Source organism: Pan paniscus, chromosome 14, assembly GCF_029289425.2.
Source record: "Pan paniscus chromosome 14, NHGRI_mPanPan1-v2.0_pri, whole genome shotgun sequence".
In the NCBI taxonomy this organism is placed as follows: domain Eukaryota; kingdom Metazoa; phylum Chordata; class Mammalia; order Primates; family Hominidae; genus Pan; species Pan paniscus.
Genome location: NC_073263.2, coordinates 28,171,507 through 28,190,745, shown reverse-complemented (window position 1 = coordinate 28,190,745; position 19,239 = coordinate 28,171,507). Strand labels below are relative to the sequence as shown.

At 43.0% G+C, this 19,239-nt stretch overlaps 1 pseudogene; it reads right to left on the bottom strand.

Moving 5' to 3' along the window:
- Positions 1–14,203: 14,203 nt before the first annotated feature.
- Positions 14,204–15,992, bottom strand: LOC134728791 (uncharacterized; annotated as a pseudogene).
- Between the last annotated feature and the right edge of the window lie 3,247 nt (positions 15,993–19,239).

Genomic DNA, 19,239 nt, shown 5'->3' with positions numbered 1-19,239 from the left:
GATCCTTAGAAACTAGCAACAAATTAGTTCTTAATGCACATTGATTACTGTGATAACCAGCCTCTAAGATGGTCCCCAATGATTCTCACCACCTGGTGATCCATGTAGCTAGTAAGATATTGAGGAAATGACTGTGTGACTTCAGAGGTTAGGTTATAAAAAGACCTTGCAGCTTCTGCCTCACTTGTTTGGATCACTTACTTTGGGAAAATTAGCTACCTTGTCATGAGAACACTCACTCAGCTGTATAGAGAGGTCCATGTGATGAGAAATTGAGGCGTCCTACCAGCAGCCAATACTGGCTTGCCTAACACATGAGTGTGCCATCTTAGAAGCAGATCCCCCAGCCTCAGTCAAGCCTTCAGATGACTGCAGCGCTGTGACAGACTGAGCCAGAACCACCAGCTAAGTCATTCCCAAATTCCTGACTCACAGAAAGCATGAGATAATAAATGTTTATTATTATTTTAGGCACTAAGTTTTGGAATAACTTGTTATGCAGAAGCAGGTAACTAATACAATTACCTACCAGCTTTATTTAGGCAAGACATAGAAGGTCTGAATTAACTTCTGAGATATTTTGGTTATCTAGAAAAATTAAACTTATTTATCTTAGACACCAAATCTATTTTTTCCCTTAAGGAGAAATAGGTTTTGCCTTTAATATAAATAGTATTTAAAAAATAAATGGATAGCAAAACATTATATCTTGTGCAAAAAAGTATCCAGCATCATCAGATGTATACTTTCCTCTAGCAAACAAAAGCAACAAATCATTCCCTGGTTTGTTATGCAAAAGAGATGTATTTTTAAATATTTTAAGATATAGGGAGATAAGGAATTTGACTGAACAGCATCCATGGAGACTTCTAAATTTTCTTCAAACAAATCCTAGATTTAAAAAATATAACTGGTGATGATTCCCTGGGGAATTCCCCTAAGCCCTGCTTTACTGCTTGGTACATGGTGTGCTCTTATTAAATATGGTTGTGTCATTTGAGATTTAAGCAATACAGTGTTAGGTTGAATCCTGGCTCCATCATTTCCTAAAGTAATTTCTCTGAGCTTTTCTTTCCTCATCTCTACGTGGAGCTAAAGATGCAAATCGTGTGGGATTGTTAGGGGGCTTACATGTGGTAATGTATATAAGGGACTTATATCTATGTTATATATCACATATACAACAGACTTGTGCTGGTAGCAAGACCCGCTGTTATCTTCTTTGTGGCACCGTTTCATATGCGTTTTATGACTCCTCCATGCAGCACATTTGTTTTGTGCTAGGAAACACACTTTCATAGTAGGAAGATTCATAAAAATATTACACTGATGGCCTCATATAAACTTTATGCTCCTGGGAACTATTATAGTTCTTTCTATCTATACAATAAACCCAAAAGAAGTTGAATTATCAATTATTAGAGATTCTTTAATAAAACACTGAGTAATTTAAAAAATAACATTAGGCCAGGCACAGTGGCTCACGCCTGTAATCACAACAATTTGGGAAGCCCAGGCAGGAGGATTGCTTGACCCCATGAGTTTCAGACCAGTCTGGGCAACATAGCAAGACCCAATCTCCAAAAACAATTTAAAAAATTAGCCGGGCATGGTGGTGTGTGCCTATAGTCCCAGCTACTCAGGAGGCTATGGTGGGAGGATGGCTTGAGCCCAGGAAGTCGAGGCTGCAGTGAGCTATGACTGCTGCTGCACCCCAGCCTGGGCAAAGGGGCAAGACCCTGTCTTTAAAAGAAAAGAAGAAAAGAAAAGAAAAGAGAACACAGAGAGAAATTAGAAACAAGCTTATTGCAGTTGCCAATTCTGTGTATCTCATGAAGTCCTGACTCTCCCTCTTTGGAACACTTGAGCCAATAGAGCTTAATTTTATGCTCAGTTTGATCATATTTTACGTGCAGCTTTAAAAAATATCATTTATTCATTCATTCAATAAATGAAAGGACGGACTCCAAGATAAGCAACTGCAGAGTGGGTGTGCCCAACCAGACCTCAACCCCGTCCCCAGTTCTGATTGTCTTCTGTCTAAAAGTTGTACGGACATTGTCTAATGCTGCCCAGTTGTGGAGAAAGGTGTAGGAGAGACAGCCAAAAGAGGGTGTGTCGCTTGGGCAGCCTGCACTTCCTCCATTTGACACAGAAATGGCCCATGAATTTCCTGTGGGTTTTCTAGACAGCTGAGAGGTGGCTAGACTTAAGCTACCTTAGGTACCCCACCGAAGGCCACTGTCCTTCAGGCAGGGCCAACCGAGGAGCTGTGGTGAAGGCCGTAGGTGAACGCCAGCCAGAACCCGATCTTCACGCCGCGGAGCTGCAGTAGGGAAGGACATCTGAAGCGCGTCTAGAAAACCCAAAGATTGGTTCCAGGAGAGATCCAGCATGTGACCCCTGCCTCACAAGCAGTCAGACTGTTTGTGTCTGTAGCCCACAAGGCTACAGCGATCCAGGGAGAGGAGACTGCCTCCCCGCTCCGGGCAGCCCAGCAAGGAGCTGTCCCCGCTGCTCTGTTCCACCTTCTGCTGCTACCCAGGAGGGTAGGTCCAGGGGAGCTGGAGGGGAAAAGTGTGTACCCGCCATGACTTTGTCTCCTATGTCACGCTGCTGGGGGAAGAGGAGGCTGACTTCAAGCAGAATCTAAGGTTACTATTTTAAAAGGAAAACTTTTTATTGGAGAATTTCAAACACAATGCACAGCTTTAAAAAATGTCGTTTATTCATTCATTCAATAAATGAAAGGACAGACTCAAAGATAAGCAACTGCAGAGTGGGTGTGCCCAACCAGACCTCAACCCCAGTTCTGATTGTCTTCTGTCTAAAAGTTGTACAGACATTGGCTGATGCCGCCCAGATGTGGAGAAAGATATGAGAGACAGCCAAAAGAGGAGTTCTTTCTATTTCACAAAACAGAAAGAATAGTGTGCTGACTCCCGCCACCAAGCTTCAAGCTTCAATAATGACCAACTCAGCCAGTTTTGCTCATCCATACTTACCCTCCAACTTTCCCACCTCAATTATTTTTAAGCAGGTCTCAGACGTCAGGCTATTTTACCATAAATATTTTAGTAGATATTGCCATAAGATAAGGACTTAAAATAGCCATTATATTCCTGAATATTATCAGATGTTCCCAGATTGTGCCATAATTTTTTATAGTTTGATTAAGGATCCACATAAGTTCTATACGTTGCACTTGATGTTTATATCTTTTAAGAGTCCTTGGCTGGGCGTGGTGGCTCACTACTGTAATCCCAGCACTTTGGGAGGCCGAGGCGGGCGGATCACTTGAGGTCAGGAGTTCGAGACCAGCCTAACCAACACGGAGAAACCCCGTCTCAACTAAAAATACAAAATTAGCCAGGCGTGGTGACACATGCCTGTAATCCCAGCTACTCAGAAGGCTGAGGCGGGAGAATCGCTTGAACCCGGGAGGCACAGGTTGCGGTGACCTGAGATCATGCCATTGCACTCCAGCCTGGGAAACAAGAGTGAAACTGTGTCTCAAAAAATAAGAAAATAAAATAAATAAAAATAAATAAATAAATAAATAAAAGAATCCTTTAATCTGTGGTTTCTTCTGCTTTCTACTTTATTTTCTTGCAATTTATTAAAGAAATTTGGTTGTTTTTCCTGTAGAGTTTCCCACAGTCTGGGTTTTGCAGATTGCTTCCAAGCAACCTTGTTAACATGTTCCTCTGACCCACATTTTTTATAAATTGGTAGTTAGATGGAGAGGCTTGATCAGATTTAAATTGGTTTGATTTTTTGGCAAGATTATTTCACAGGTTATTTCTCTCTCTCTCTCGTTTTATTGTGGCAAAAAAAAAATGAAACCACATACCTAAAATGTACAATCTTAAGTATTTCTAAGGTGTACGGTTCAGTAGCATTAGTATCTTCACACTGTTTTGCAACCACCACCACCATCCCTCTCCGGAACCTTTCCATCTTGCAGAACTAAAACTCTGCACCCATTAAACAAAAGCCCCTCATTGACCCCATTCCAGCACATGGCAATCACCGTTCTACTTTCTGTCTCTATGAATTGGACTACTCTAGATACCTCATATAAGCGGAATCACACAATATTTGTCTTTTGGTGACAGGTTTGTTTCACTTATCATAGTGTTCTCAGGATTCATGTTGTAGCATGTGTCAGAATTCCCTTCACTTTCAGGGTCTCCATTGTATGTGTGTACCTCATTTTGTTTATCCATTCATCCATCAATCTGCCCAGTCTTTGGCCGTTTACACCTTTTGACTATAATGCTGCTATAAACATGGGTGTGCAAATATCACTTCAAGATCCTTCATTTAATTCTTGTGGGTATATACCTAGAAATCAAATGACTGGATCCTAAGGCAATTCTATTTTTAGTATTTTGAGGAAACTTCAAACTGTTTTCCACAGCAGCTGCACCATTTTACAATTCCACCAACAATGTGCAAGCGTTCCAATTTCTCTGCCTCTGCTCCAACCCTTGTTTTATTTTTGTTTAATTGCGTACTTTTTTTGTTTTTTGATTAGCCATCCTCACAGGTGTGAGGTTATATTTTATTGTGGTTTTGATTTGCATTTCCCTAATGATTAGTGACGGTGACGCTGAGCATCTTTCATATGCTTGTTGGCCATTTGTATATCATATTTAGATAAATGTCTGTTTGAGTCCTTTGCCCATTTTTTTAATTGAGTTTTTGTTTTTGTTTTTGTTGAGTTGTTGGAATTCTTTATATATTCTGGATCCTAACCCCTTATAACCCCTTATATGAATTGCAAATATGTTCTACCATTCTGTGGGTTATTTTTTCACTCTGTCGATTGTGTCTTTTGATACACAGAAGCTTTTAATTTTGATTAAAATTAATCAATTTTAATTTTGATTAAAAGTCCCATTTGTCTATTTTTCCTTTTGTTGACTGTTCTTTTGGTATCATACTGAGGAAATCCTTGCTAAATCCAATATTGTGAAGCTTTTCCCTTATGCTTTTTTCTAGAGTTGTCTTTTTAGCCATTATTAGTGATTATTGCCAAGAACAATGATTTCACCAGAGGTTCCAAAAAATGTGATATTCCAATTTAATCCTTCTTTCTTTATTAGCTGAAATACTTCTGTAAAGATAAATTTCCCTCTTTAACTACTGGGTTGTCCTGAGGCTCATTTTATGCTGGAAACATTTATTTTTTCTTTTTATTTACAAGTTTTCAAAATAATGTGTTGGTTGCCTAGTCATCCTTAAAAGAGGACAAATGAGAGAGTTTTTTGAAGTTTCATTGTGAACTTATACATTTAAGGATTTTAATGTGTTTAATCCACTGCAGTTGTTATTTTTATTGTTCAAACATTTCCATCTTTAGACAGAAGGAGACTTCATGCTGGCTCCTGGATTCTTTTGGCATGGCCCTAAGATTTTTTTTATCGATTCCTTGCTTTCTGTTATTTCAAGGTGCTTTAGACCTATTTAACAATTTGATGTCCTAGACAAAGAATTGACCATTGAGATAATATTTAAGTATAAATAGTACTGAGATTTTAAAATCTAGAATGAGATTATAGTAATCTCAACATCGGCCGGGCGCAGTGGCTCACGCCTGTAATCCTAACATGTTGGGAGGCTGAGGCGGGCAGATCACCTGAGGTCAGGAGTTCAAGACCAGCCTGGCCAACATGGTGAAACCCCATCTCTACTAAAATACAAAAATTAGCTGGGCATGATGGCGGGTGCCTGTAATCCCAGCTACTTGGGAAGCTGAGATAGGAGAATTGCTTGAACCTGGGAGACGGTGGTTGCAGTGAGTCGAGATCACACCACTGCACTCCAGCCTGGGCAGCTAAGCGAGACTCCGTCTCAAAATAATAATAATAATAGTAATAATAATCTGGACATTGTGGAATTGGACTGAACTATCCCAAGATTCTTGAGTATTGAGACTAGCATAATCAGGGCAGTTATGGAAAAACATGAACCGACTTCATGTTTATACCCCCAATGAATTGAAAATTCATAATAGGTTGATACAGACATCCAAGTGGAGAGGTCAAGAAGGCAGTTGGAGGCATAATTTAAAACTTAGTGGGAAGGTCCAGGCTGAAAGCACAGATCTGGGAATTATATTGTTGACTTATCTGTAAGTCTCAGGGATAGTTGAGATGCTCTAGAGAGAAAATGCTGAGGGAAAAGAGAAGCAGGCCAAGGACAGAGCCCTGGGCTACACCAATAGTTAGTCATTTGAGAAGAGGTGGAACCAGTGAAGGGATCCAAACGTTTATTAAGTTAGGCAGAAACCAGGACATCGAGGTGGTCCTGAAACCAAAACAAGAGTATATTTCAAGAAGGAAGTCAATTGTGTCCAAGAGAGAAGCTGAGAGGAAGACCAGAAAATGACCGTTGCATTTGGCAAAGTGGAAGTCATCTGTGACTTTGACAGGAAGGGTTGCTGAGGTCAGTGGGGTTGGAGGCATCAGTGGAGTGTTTTGAGGAGGTGGACTGTGTCTTCACGGAGACTTCAAGGTAGTGGGCTCTCAGTTATCCCATGACATCAAGTGGCAGGTCAAGGCATCTCATTACCAAAGATCAGTCTTACACACAGGGAAGGAGAGCTCCATGTGTTCAAGCGGGCAGGCGGGCAGACAGGAGGGCAGCAAACTATGGGGAGATCAGGTCCACTCTTTATCTGCTTTTTTTCAAAACCATGGTTTAAAAAAACACATAACAGAAAACTGGCCATCTTAACCTTTTTTTTTTTTTTTTTTTTTGAGACAGGGTCTCACCCTGTCACCCAGGCTGGAGTGCAGTAGTGTCATCTCGGCTCATTGCGACCTCTGCCTCCTGGGTTCAAGTGATTCTCCCACCTCAGCCTCCCGAGTAGCTGGGATTACAGGCATGAGCCACTGTGCCCGGCTATTTTTTTTTTTTTTTTTTTTGTATTTTTAGTAGAGACGGGGTTTCACTGTGTCGGCCAGGTTGGTTTAACTATTTTTTAAGTTTCCAATTCTGTAGTGTTCATTAAGTATATTCACCTTATTGTGCAATGGATCTCCAGGACTTTTTTTCACTTTGCAAAACTGAAATTCTATACCCATTAAACAAAAACTCCCAATTCCCCCTTCCCCTCAGCCCCTAACAACCCCCATTCTACTTTCTGTCTTGATACATTTCACTACTCCAGGTACCTCACAACTTACCTCCTTATTTAAGAAGTCTGGAAGCCGGTTGCAGTGGCTCACACCTGTAATCCCAGTACTTTGGGAGGCTGAGGCAGGAGATTGCTTGAGGCCAGGAGTTTGAGACCAGCCTGGGCAGTAAAGCAAGATCTCATCTCTACAAAAAAAAAAAAAAAAAAAAAAAGTTTTTAAATTAGCTGGGTGGGATGGCACCTGCCTATAGTCCCAGCTACTCAGGAAGCTGAAATGGGAGGATTGCTTGAATCCATGAGTTGGAGGCTGCAGCGAGCTATGACCCTGCCACTGCACTCCAGCCTGGGTGACAGAACAAAACCCCATCTCTAAAGAAAAAATAAGAAACAAACTCAAATCTCAAAGAGCCATGTGTTTGAAGGACTCTGTGAAAGAACAGTTGGACTGTCCAGAGAAAATATAAGTGCAAGCTGCAAAGCCCAGACTGGGAAAGATCCAGCTAATCAAGAGCAGCATTTTGGGGACTCAGAGATAAAACTGACCACTGAGGGTACCTTATGCTTCCCCAGCCCACGGCTGCGTAAGCCGAGGAGAGCCAGGTAGACTGCGAGAGGAGTAAGAGGCAGCATCCCACACAGAGAGGAAGAAGCACCAGCCAGTGGCTGTTGTGAGGCGGCTTCTGCAGCTGCTGGAAAAGGCTCTGCTGAGAGGGCTCAGCTTGATTGGCCTTGCCTTGGAAACAAAGAGCGAAGGGTGAAAGAGAAGCTTAAAGTCCAAAACAAACATTTGCACCCATCCTGATGAGGAGCTGGGTATTGCTAGGGCCTGATGGGCCAGCTCGAGGCCACCCTTCTTTTTTGGAATAATGCTCAGTCCTCCTCCAGGAAGATGTCTGGGGAGGCCGGATTGGGTGGCTCTTTCAAAAGGGAGCCTGCCGCCGCAAACTCAGGCTCATCTCTCAAAAGGCTTATAGAGCATCCGAAGCGAAGACGCCAAATGTTGCAACCAGCTTCTCAGAGTCTCCAGTCCTGGCGCAATAACATGGGCTGAGTTTTCCCGGTTACCGTCTTCAAAGCCAATGCTAAGGGGAGGTGGTGGTAGGAGAACTCACTTGCTCAATCGGCTCACTCATTTGGTAATGCTAATGTGTGCATTTTAGCTGCCATGTCGGCTAACATTCAGTGTTGCAGTGCGGTGTTTCTATTCATGCCTAGTAACTGACCTGGGGCGCAGGAGCCCCAGGCTCTAGTCCCAATCCTGCTACCTATCAGCTGTGTGACTGTGGTCAGGCCACTCAACTTCTCTGAGCCTTGGTAGCAGATCTGTCCCACAGAATTGTTTTATTAAAGAAGATTTATATACCTAACGTTAACTTTTAACCATAAATGATTACCGAAAGTTTAGATTTTATGTTTTATCCTTAAGAATGCATTTTATCAAATCTTAATGAAGTCCTCCAGTGGCTTCCCATTGCCTTCCATTGACCTAAGAGTGTAGGTGATTTGGGGCCTGCCTAACTCTGACTTCATTTCTTACTCTCTTGCTGTCTTCACACACAGACTCTCGCCCCACTGAACTCATTTCTGTTCCATAAGTATTTCAGTGCTGTTCCCACCCCAGGGCTTTGGCCCCTGTTCTCCCTTCTGCCTGGAATCCTTTTCGTCACTCTGGTCCCAACTCAAATATCATTTCATCAGATCCATCATTGTACGTAATGTTGCCCCCTGACATCCTTACAATCTCTGTCCCAGTAACTTATTGTGTTTTCTTCATGAAACTATCACCCTCTTATTTCTGTTGGTTTTGCTTATTTATTGTTGTGTTCCCTATGAAAAGGGATATAAAAGCTAGGCGTTTGCCTTATTCACTTCTGTCTCTTTCACCTAGAGTGGCACGTGGCTTATGGAGGAGTTTAATAAATACTCATAGGGCCGGGCGGGGTGGCTCAAGCCTGTAATCCCAGCACTTTGGGAGGCTGAGGCGGGCAGATCATGAGGTCAAGAGACTGAGACCAGCCTGGCCAACATGGTGAAACCCCGTCTCTACTAGAAGAAATTAGCCGGGCGTGGTGGTGGGCGCCTGTAATCCCAGCTACTCCAGAGGCTGAGGTAGGAGAATGGCGTGAACCCGGGAGGCGGAGCTTGCAGTGAGCCGAGATTGCGCCCCTGCACTCCAGCCTGGGTTACAGAGCGAGACTTTGTCTCAAAAAAAAAAAAAAAAATTAGCTGGGCGTGGTCCAGCACCTGTGATCCCAGCTACTCACGAGGCTGAGGTAAGAGAATCGCTTGAACCTGGGAGGCGGAGGTTGCAGTGAGCCAAGGTCGTGCCACTGCACTCCAGCCTGGCGACAGAATGAGATTCCATCAAAAAAAAAAAAAAAAATTCATAGAACAAAGTAATTACCACTAGGGAAATTCCATCAAAAAAAAAAAATTCATAGAACAAATTACCACTAGGGAAATTCTTCCTATTAAATTTTTAAGCCAGCACGGTGGCTCACGCCTGTAATCCCAACACTTTGGGAGACCGAGGTGGGTGGATCACCTGAGGTCGGGAGTTCGAGACCAGCCTGACCAACATGGATACATCCCATCTGTACTAAAAATACAGAATTAGCCAGGTGTGGTGGCTCACGCATGTTAATCCCAGCTACTCCAGAGGCCGAGGCAGAAGAATCACTTGAACCTGGGAGGCGGAGGTTGTGGTGAGCCGAGATGGTGCCATTGCACTCCAGCCTGGGCAACAAGAGTGAAACTCCGTCTCAAAAAATAAATAAATTTTTAAGTAGGTTCATTCATGGAAGCAAAGTAAATTTCAAATAGTAATTTTATGTGACTAAGAATCCGGTTCTTCAGGTCCTTCTATACATTTTTTTAAAAAAACAAAAACTATACTCATATTGAATATATGATCTTGTAATCTACTTTTCTCAACATCACTGAATCTTTCTTCTGCAACATTTTAATGGCGCCATATGGATGTACCGTAGCTTACCTAACCAATTCTCTGTGGTGCATATAATGAGAAATACTGCTCTGAAGAGCCACTAATAAATATTCCAAATGTCTCTCCAGAAAAGGTTTGCCAGTTTACACTCCTACAAATGTATAAAAGAGATACATTTTCTGAACTCCTGCCAATACTGAATTTCATCACTAAAAAAAGGAAACAGAATGTTTGCTAATTAGATAAGTGAAAAAGGATCTCATTGTTGCTTCATTTTGCTTTTCTTTAATTACTTGTGAGTGTGGAGTGTTTTTCTTCATTTGCGATTTTATCATGTTGTATTTCCTCGCTTACGAATTATCTCTTTATGTTTTTGTTGGCTTCATTTTTTTAATTGTCATTGTTGGTTTTCTGTGTGGTATTCATCTTTTATTGATTTGTAAAGGCTATTTTTATATTAAGGTGATTTGCCTTTGTCACAGATTGCAAATATTTTCCCAATATGTTTGTTGTCCTTTAATTTTGTTTTTGGATCTAGGGCAATATAAATCCCTAGCCAGGCTCATGTTCTGGAAGCTAAGCCAGCCAGAAGGGAAAGTTCCTCTCAGTGAAATCTAAGTCCCAGCCTAGCCAGTCTGGGGCCCTGAACAACAGAAGGCCAGGCTAGAGCATCTGAAGCGTTCAGATAATTTCAACTAAAGATTTCTATGGCAACCAACTGCCATTTATTCTTACTAATGGACACTGCCTCTGACGTGTGGGTATTTAAATTTTAGGAACTTTTAAAGATGGGAATAAATGAAGGTATAATGGTAAAATAACAGCCATTAAAAACTTTAAAAACTTTAAAAAAGTATTTTATTCATTTTTTTTCCCCAGAGGGCAGTCTTCTTCTGCCTTCTCTCTCATAGCCAGTAATGCAGCCAGACGTGGTGGCTCACACCTATAATCCCAGCACTTTGGGAGGCTGAGGAGGGAGAATCACTTGAGGCCAGGTGTTTTAGATCAGCCTGGCCAACACAGTGAGACTCCATCTCTACTAAAAATTTAAAAATTAGCCAGGTGTGGCAGCATGCACCTGTAGCTACTCAGCTATTCCCAGCTACTCAGGAGGCTGAGATGGGAAGATCACTTGAACCCAGGAGTTTGAGGCTACAGTGAGCTGTGATCATGCCACTGCACTCTAGCGTGGGTGACACAGCAAAGACCCTGTTTCAAAAAAAAAAAAAAAAAAAAAGAAGAAGAAGAAGAAACAAGGGCCAGAAATACAATAGGAGGTGAGCCCTGTGGAGAGGGATTGGAAGTAAGGAACATTTAGTGTAGGGAGGGAGGAAGTACGTCACATGCCTTCCATCTCCAAATGAGTATTTGGATATCCTCAGACAGCTGAGGCTGCCTCTCAATGTAGCATGACCACCAGGCCCTGTCACGCATCTTTTGTCAAAAACTTCCAGAAGACTGGCAAGCTGTTCCTTGATCCAGTCCTCTTGGAATGTAAACCTGTTCCTCTCATTTCCTTCCCTGTGGACACCACCTCCCCTGCCCCATTTGGAGCTCTTGGGATTGTCATTAAATCCCTTCTCAGCCATCCCACCTCTCCACCTTGTCCAGGGCCCATTCCCAAACCCCTCCAGCCTGTTTCATTTGCAACCTTCCATTCAGTTCTGCTGGTTCTGCTCTGTGTCAAGAGTGTCAGAGAATTGGGGGGAAGGTGAATTATGAGGTGGCTGGCAGGAGGAATGTGAGAAAATAAACAGCAAAGGCCCGAAGAGTGATTATTATGCTGAGTCGATTTCTAATTGTCTCCTGCTCCCTGGGGCTCTCACTGTCCCAGGGAATCCCCAGGTGCTCAGCAGGGGCTCCCCTGTGGCAAAAACCCTGTTGGCTTCAAAAGCCTCAGCAATATGGAGCCTGTACATTGAGGAAACCCGGTTTCCAGCTGTGTGAAAACACCTTGGGGCAGAGTCTTGTGCCAAATATAGTGCCCTTCATGAAGCATTGAATAAGAATCCTTGATGTTTTATGAATGTGGTGCAGCATAAGTATGCAATATGAAAATTTTAATAAGAATATGTTTAAACAGAAGCCAAAGTTAATTTGTGCAAATATTCCGACCTAAATCTTTACCCTAACTATTCTATTAACATACCTAGGGCACACCACTGTTTTAGGCGTGTCGTAGGATTTGTGTATGTGTGCCTACAAAGCTTTAACTGATCTCCAGAAAGCAAGTCTTTGAAGTTGATCTACTTTCATTTAGTTAGTTTTTTTAGAGACACGGTTTCATTCTGTCACCCAGGCTGGAGTGCAGTGCTGCGATCTTTGCTCTCTGCAGCCTCCAACTCCTGGGCTCACGCGATCCTCCTACCTCAGCCTCCCAAGTAGCTGGGACTACAAGCACACATCATGGTGCCTGGCTAATTTAATTTTTTTTTTTTTTTTTTGTAGAGACAGGGTCTCTCTATGCTGCCCAAGCTGGAGATCTACATTTTCTTAATCACAACAGTGATTCACTGTCTATGGTCCATTTCATCTTCTTTCCTATAGAATTACCTGTAGAATCCAGACATAGGCCTCTGTTTACTGGGTGTGACCATGTTTCCATCTGCATCCCAGCAAAAACTCAATCCCCATAATTCACTGACTTTTGCTATTTTATTGTCTGTCACCTGTGCCCGGGGCTATGGTGGCCTCTTTTCTTTTCTTGTTTAGGTAAAATGAGGAATGCTTTGTCAGCTCATATTTCTTTTTCAGCAGCTGTGTGGTGGAGTGTCTGAAAGAGATTCACAATGATCTGTTGGAAATCCATCATAAAGCTGGTTGTCTGATCCCCTGACATGATCACGTCAGATCCCACAGAGCTGCCCTTCGCCTTGTGTCACAATCTTGAAAGTGAAACTAATCTCACTTTGAAATGTATAAAACACAAATTTATGTGGCAAGAATTAGCACTGAAGCCATAAGTAATCTTATATGACTTTAATCAATTTGAAAGTATTTTATTGAGCAACTACTCTGTGCCAGTCATTACTAGAGACTGGAAAGAAGGGAATCAATAGTAGGTATTGAGATTGAGATTAGTAAAGATTGGGAGTAAAGGAGAACTCTTTTGTGATGTTAACCCATATTTAGTACTTTTTCAAGTCCTTTAAAATAGGAATAACCTTAGAAGAAGGCAGTCCACAAATATTTCCCCAAGCAACCTGCCTTGCTTCCTACATTTCTCAGATGCCCCTGTTTATCTTGAGGGTTGTCAATGTTCTGCAAAGAAACACACCAAGAGGAAGAAGATCTCAGGCACAGGACCGAGCACGATTCCATCAAAACCTCACTGAATTCCCCATCTGCCTATCCTTTCCTCATTTCCTTTGTACATTTTTTCTTAAGCTCTAGTTAATGTTTTCCACCCTACGGCTTTCCCAACAATTCCATCCATCTACCCTGCCAAAGTACACTTGGGATTTACAAAGTTTGCTAGTAATGCCACAAGTGAAATCAAATTATAACAAAGTGTCTATTTGACAAACCAAGAGATTTTAAAACCTTAGCCAGCCAGATTCTCTTATTGGAAGTAATCTTTGTTAGGATGTATTTTACGATCTTTTAGAGTTTGTAGCATTGGAATTTGACTTGTAATAGCCCTGGAATGTTGCATCAGGTTTCTTTTTATATTATAAATCCCAGAAAACTAGAGATCACAAAATGTGGTTTTGGTGTCCTGCTCGGAGGGTGACATGGACACTTACCGGTAGGTATGTGCTATTTGAGGATATGGTCCATAGGAAATGGGCTTAGGCAGCCGTTATTCACCCACCTCTTCGTGGCTTCATAGGAGGAACTGTGTAGGATAAAATGTTTTCATTCATTTGTTAACCCATTCGGTACATGCTGTTTTTGTCATTACATTTGTAGGAAAGGGAAAACTTTCCCTCTAGAGAGTTGGAGATTTGAGTCTGTGAAATAAACTGACAACAGACAGATTATCAGGAAAAAAGAGATATAAATGTATTATGTGCACACGGGCATCAGAGGAAGGAAAAGTGAGTACCCCAAGCCCAGCGAGATCTAGGAGTTTAGACACCGGCTCCACAGGGGAGAGTGGAGGGGGAATGCAGGCAACTTGGGGGAGAGTAAATGATTTTGGGGAAGATGAACAGGCCCTCAGAAGAACAGGGGACAGCCTGTGACAAGTCTGTGTCTGGGTGTAGTGTGGCCTCCAGACTCCTCTCCTGTGATTCGTGCTTAATCTTCCCTGGTTGGTGAGAATCCCTTTCGGAGGCTCTTGTCTTTAGGCAAATAAGGGGACCTCAGAGAGAGCTCCCTGCTGCCTTTGCTGTTCTCCAAGTGCCCTAAGTGCAAAGAAAGCAGCATACCAAAGCAGCATATGTTGGGGTGTCCTTTCCTGAAGTCCACATTCAGGATGGAACGAGCACTTCCCAATGCAGGGCAACCTGCCAGGTGCCCGTGGGAACCCAAGTCCACGGGGCCTGGCCTTGCACTCACAGTGCCTGATTCAGCACAGATGCAATGACAGGTGCTCAGACACTGCAATGCCAGGCTGACTGCGGCAGGTGTCACAGCAATGTGGAAGTGATGTGTGCTTGGAGCTCAGGGGTTGGAGAGGCCCCTGCCAGCTGGTGTGAGGAGAGCCGGCTTCCTGATTAGGGGGCACCTTCTTGGGCAGACAGGAGACTCACAGCTGCTATTGCTGTGTTGCCTGTAAGGATGGTGAGAAAGGCCTAATAGGAAATAGGGAAGGGAGGGAGAGGAACAAATAGAATGGAGGTTAGGAAGGACTTGGCTATTGATTTCATGCAGAGGGAGAGGACAAGGGAGAGGGCAAAACTCACTTTTTGCCCAGTAACAACAACAAACACCTACTGAGCATTTAACAGGTACCAGGGACTTCACTTTTTATACATTTATTATTATTATTATTATTATTATTATTTTGAGATGGAGTCTCTCTCTGTTGCCCAGGCTGGAGTGCAGTGGCACGATCTTGGCTCACTGCAACCTTGGCGCCCCAGATTCAAACAATTCTCCTGCCTCAGCCTCCCGAGTAGCTGGGACTACAGGCACATGCCACCACGCCTGGCTAATTTTTTGTATTTTTAGTAGAGATGGGGTTTCACCATGTTAGCCAGGATGGTCTCGATCTCCTGACCTCCTGATCTGCCTGCCTTGGCCTCCCAAAGTGCTGGGATTACAGGTGTGAGTCACTGCGCCTGGCCTCATACATTAATTCTAATGGTCTCCACTCCATCCCGCTTCCTCCTTCAGCCCCTACGTTTTATAGATTAGGATTGAAGCCCAGGAATCATGCCCAGTCACCCAGCTGCCACAAGCTAGGACTGGGATCGAACCCGGGCATGGCTGTTCCGAGGCCGAGTCTTCTTCTCTGCAGCATGTTGCCGAGTGACCATGAGAACGGAGGTTTCTGAGCAGACTCAGAAAAAGGGATTTGTTTTCAAGAGCTGCCATGGTATTTAACCTGTTTATTTACATGTCCAATCTGTGCATTCTTTTACTCATTCTCGTCAGTAGTTGGGATTCTGCAGTACTGCTGGGGCACCCTATCCTCCGGGCTGCTTCCTGGGCGTCTGCGTGGACAGCTTCCCCCAATGCTGAGTAGTCTCACGGTGTTTGCTTCAAAGCGCTAAGTATCAATCACCATGCCCATGTGCACACAGCATTTCTGGGGAGTGTCAGCCCACAAAATCTCCCCCTCACTCGTGTTTTATCTGTTCCCCAGCAAGTGAGTGGGCATGAGCCGCCCGGGATTCTGCATTGTGCTTCGCACATTTCCCTTGATCCCGGAGGAGGAAGCCAGAGCCCCAGCGGATTCTGTTCTGATGCCACACTCCCTCCTCTCAGCCTCTGCCTTCCTGGCTGCATCAGGCTGCGGTCGCTTCACATTCTGCCTGCAGAGCAGATGGCCTCGGTCGGGAATTCCTGGGAGAAAATTCCATTCAGGAATAGAACTTTGCAAACACAAATATAGAGAGAATATCTGAACCACTGATGGGCAAGTGGATGAGAAAAAAAAAAAAAAAGAATCAGGACATTACAGAGAGAGGCGCACATATAGACGTTTCTGAATTTCTAGATTTAGATGCTGTTAAATAGATTACCTAGATAGCCTCAATGCAAGGGATGCTTTATTTTCTAGGAAAATTTAATAGAACAGTTCTAAATACATTTGCTGGAGATCTAGAAATACAAAATAAATTTTAATCCATGTTGCTCTACACTTGGGAAAAAGAGGGGACGAATATAGCCAAGGGAACTAATATTTATGGAGTATCCACTGTACTGCAGCTTTTTCCTCTGCTGTTTTCTGTCACCTTCTTAATTTTGTTAATCCTCATGTATAAAGACAAGGAAAGTGAGTCTCAAAAAATTGAATAACTGACCACCCTTACTCGAATGTATATTCTGATGTCGAACTTCAGAGAGCTGGGCCTCTCCAGGGTGGTTTTAACCCGTAAGGGAGCTGCTGCCCCTGCTCCCCCTGCCACCACCAACACTCCCTCTGCCCCTTGCGTCAAAACCACTTCCCTTTTCCCCACATCATGGCAAAGCCGCAGGAGAAATCCCTGCTAAGTTCAGGTTGCTTGAGAGATGGAACCTCCAAGTCTCTTGGGAATGTTTCCTTCTCTGGTCTTAGGTGAAATCCATGACTTTCTTTTCCTTGTTACAGCAAGATTTACCCGCCGAGTGTCTCTTTCCAGCCCTACTTGGCAGCTCTCTTCCTGTCTGCAGAGATAGCCAGGGTAGCTGGGGAAACAGAGGAAGATGTAGGACTGTGATTATGATGTCATACATCCCCTGGGCTCTGTGGCGGCTCTCCCCCGCCATGTCTCACTTTGCATATCCTGTTGCATGTCTTGTGCTGTTTGACAAATGGCCTCTTGACCTTTGCCCAATCCTCTTGCTTCTTGCAGCTGAAACAAAAGAAAAGAAAAGAAAAGACTTACTGTTTGAAGCCTTATGAAAACCTACTAGAGTAAACCAAATGCCTTTGATGATCATATATACCCACACATAAAAATGAAAATTCCTTTTAGGGGGCAGTAAATAAGGACAAGAGATGATAGTCAGGCACGCAGGTTGGAACCAAGCTGCACACACCGCACAGTGGAGAGAGACCTGATCCTGCTTAGGGCAGAGTGGGGGAATGGAGCCAGGGCCTCCTCCTGCTCTGATCCCCACCAGCTCATGACCTTGGACCAGCCCGTGACCTCGCAACCTCGCAGAACTGTAAAACTCTAGTAGCTGCACAACGATGAAGTGGGAGCTTTGGAAATGTTAGTAAGTTTTCCTTTCTAGACTTACTCATTGTTGTGTTTTTGTTTCTGTAAACTTTCCCCCCCACCAGGTTTATTGAGGCATAATCCACAAATAAAAATGGAATATATTTACCAGGTACAATGTGATACTTTGTGTTGCTTTTAACCAATCCAGGCCTCTCTGTCTTTTGATTGGTGACCTTAGTATGTTCACAAGTATTTTGAGTACTGATTTTTTTTGGCTTATTTCTACTGCCTTATTTTTGTTTTCTATTTGCTATACTTTGTCTTCTTTTCTCTCTCTCTCTCTGCCTTTTATTTTTTATCCCCACTTCTTACCTCTACATTTGGAAACATAACAGCCTATTTCTAATTCTTTAGTGGTCCTTAAACTGGAAGTGCAACAGAAGACTGGAGACTTCACATAGACCATTGGGCCCTTCGCCCAGAGTTTCTGATTTAGCAGGTCTGAGGTAGGACCTGAGAATTTGCATTTCTGATAAAGTCTCCAAATGACACTGATGCTATTCCTCTGGGAGAACACTTTAAAAACTACTGTTTCAGAACAAAGATTTGTTGTTTTAAAGGATGTGAACAGACAACTTTTCCAAAGAAGACATACGTGCAGCCAACGAGCATATGAGAAAACGCTCAACATCACTAATCATGAGAGAAATGCAAATCAAAACCTCAATGAGATGCCATCTCACACCAGTCAGAATGGCTACTATCAAAAAATTTTTAAAAAATCAAAAAATAACATGCTGACAAGGTTATGGAGAAACGGGAACCCTTATCCACTGCCGGTGGGAATGTAAATTAGTTCAGCTATTGTGGAAAGCAGTCTGGTGATTTCTCAAAGAACTTAGAACTACCATTCAACCCTACAATCTCATTACTGGGTATATGCCTTAAGGAATATAAATTGTTCTACTGTAAAGACACATGCATGCGTATGTTCATCACAGCCCTATTCACAAAAGCAAAGACATGGAATCAACCTAGATGCCCATCAATGGTGGACTGGATAAAGAAAACGTAGTACATATACACCATAGAATACTACACAGCCGTAAAAAAAAATGAGAGAATGTTCTTTGCAGCAACATGAATGCAGCTGGAGGCCATTATCCTAAGCAAACAAATGCAAGAACAGAAAACCAAATACTGAATGTTCTTATTTGTAAGTGGGAGCTAAACACTGAGTACACATCGACACAAAGAAAGAAACGATAAACACTGGGCCTACTTGAGGACAGAGGGTGGGAGAAGGGTGAGGATTGAAAAACTACCTATTGGGTACTACACTTATCACTTGGGTGATGAAACAATCTGTACACCAAACCCCAGAGACACGCAATCTGCATATGTAACAAACCTGCACATGTACCCCTTGACCTGTAATAAAAGTAAAAACAACAACAACAAAAAAAGGATTTGTTTGTTGGGTGTGGTGGCTCATGCCTGTAATCCCAGCACTTTGGGAGGCCAAGGCAGGCAGATCACTTGAAGTCAAGAGTTCAAGACCAGCCTGGCCAACATGGCAAAACCCCGTCTCTACTAAAAATACAAAAATTCATCAGGCATGGTGGTGGGTGCCTATAATTCCAGCTACTCAGGTGGCTGAGGCAAGAGAATCGCTTGAACCCAGGAGGCAAAGGTTACAGTGAGTGGAGATTGTGCCACTGCACTCTAGCCTGGGTGTCAGGGCCAGACTCTGTCTAAAAAAAAAAAAAAATATTACCTTTGGCCAGTCAAAATGCATTCAAAAATACTGAAAACTTTGATCATCTCCCTCCCCAAACTACATATACCCACGAAATTTAGTATTCAATCTTTGGGATTTGTAGTCC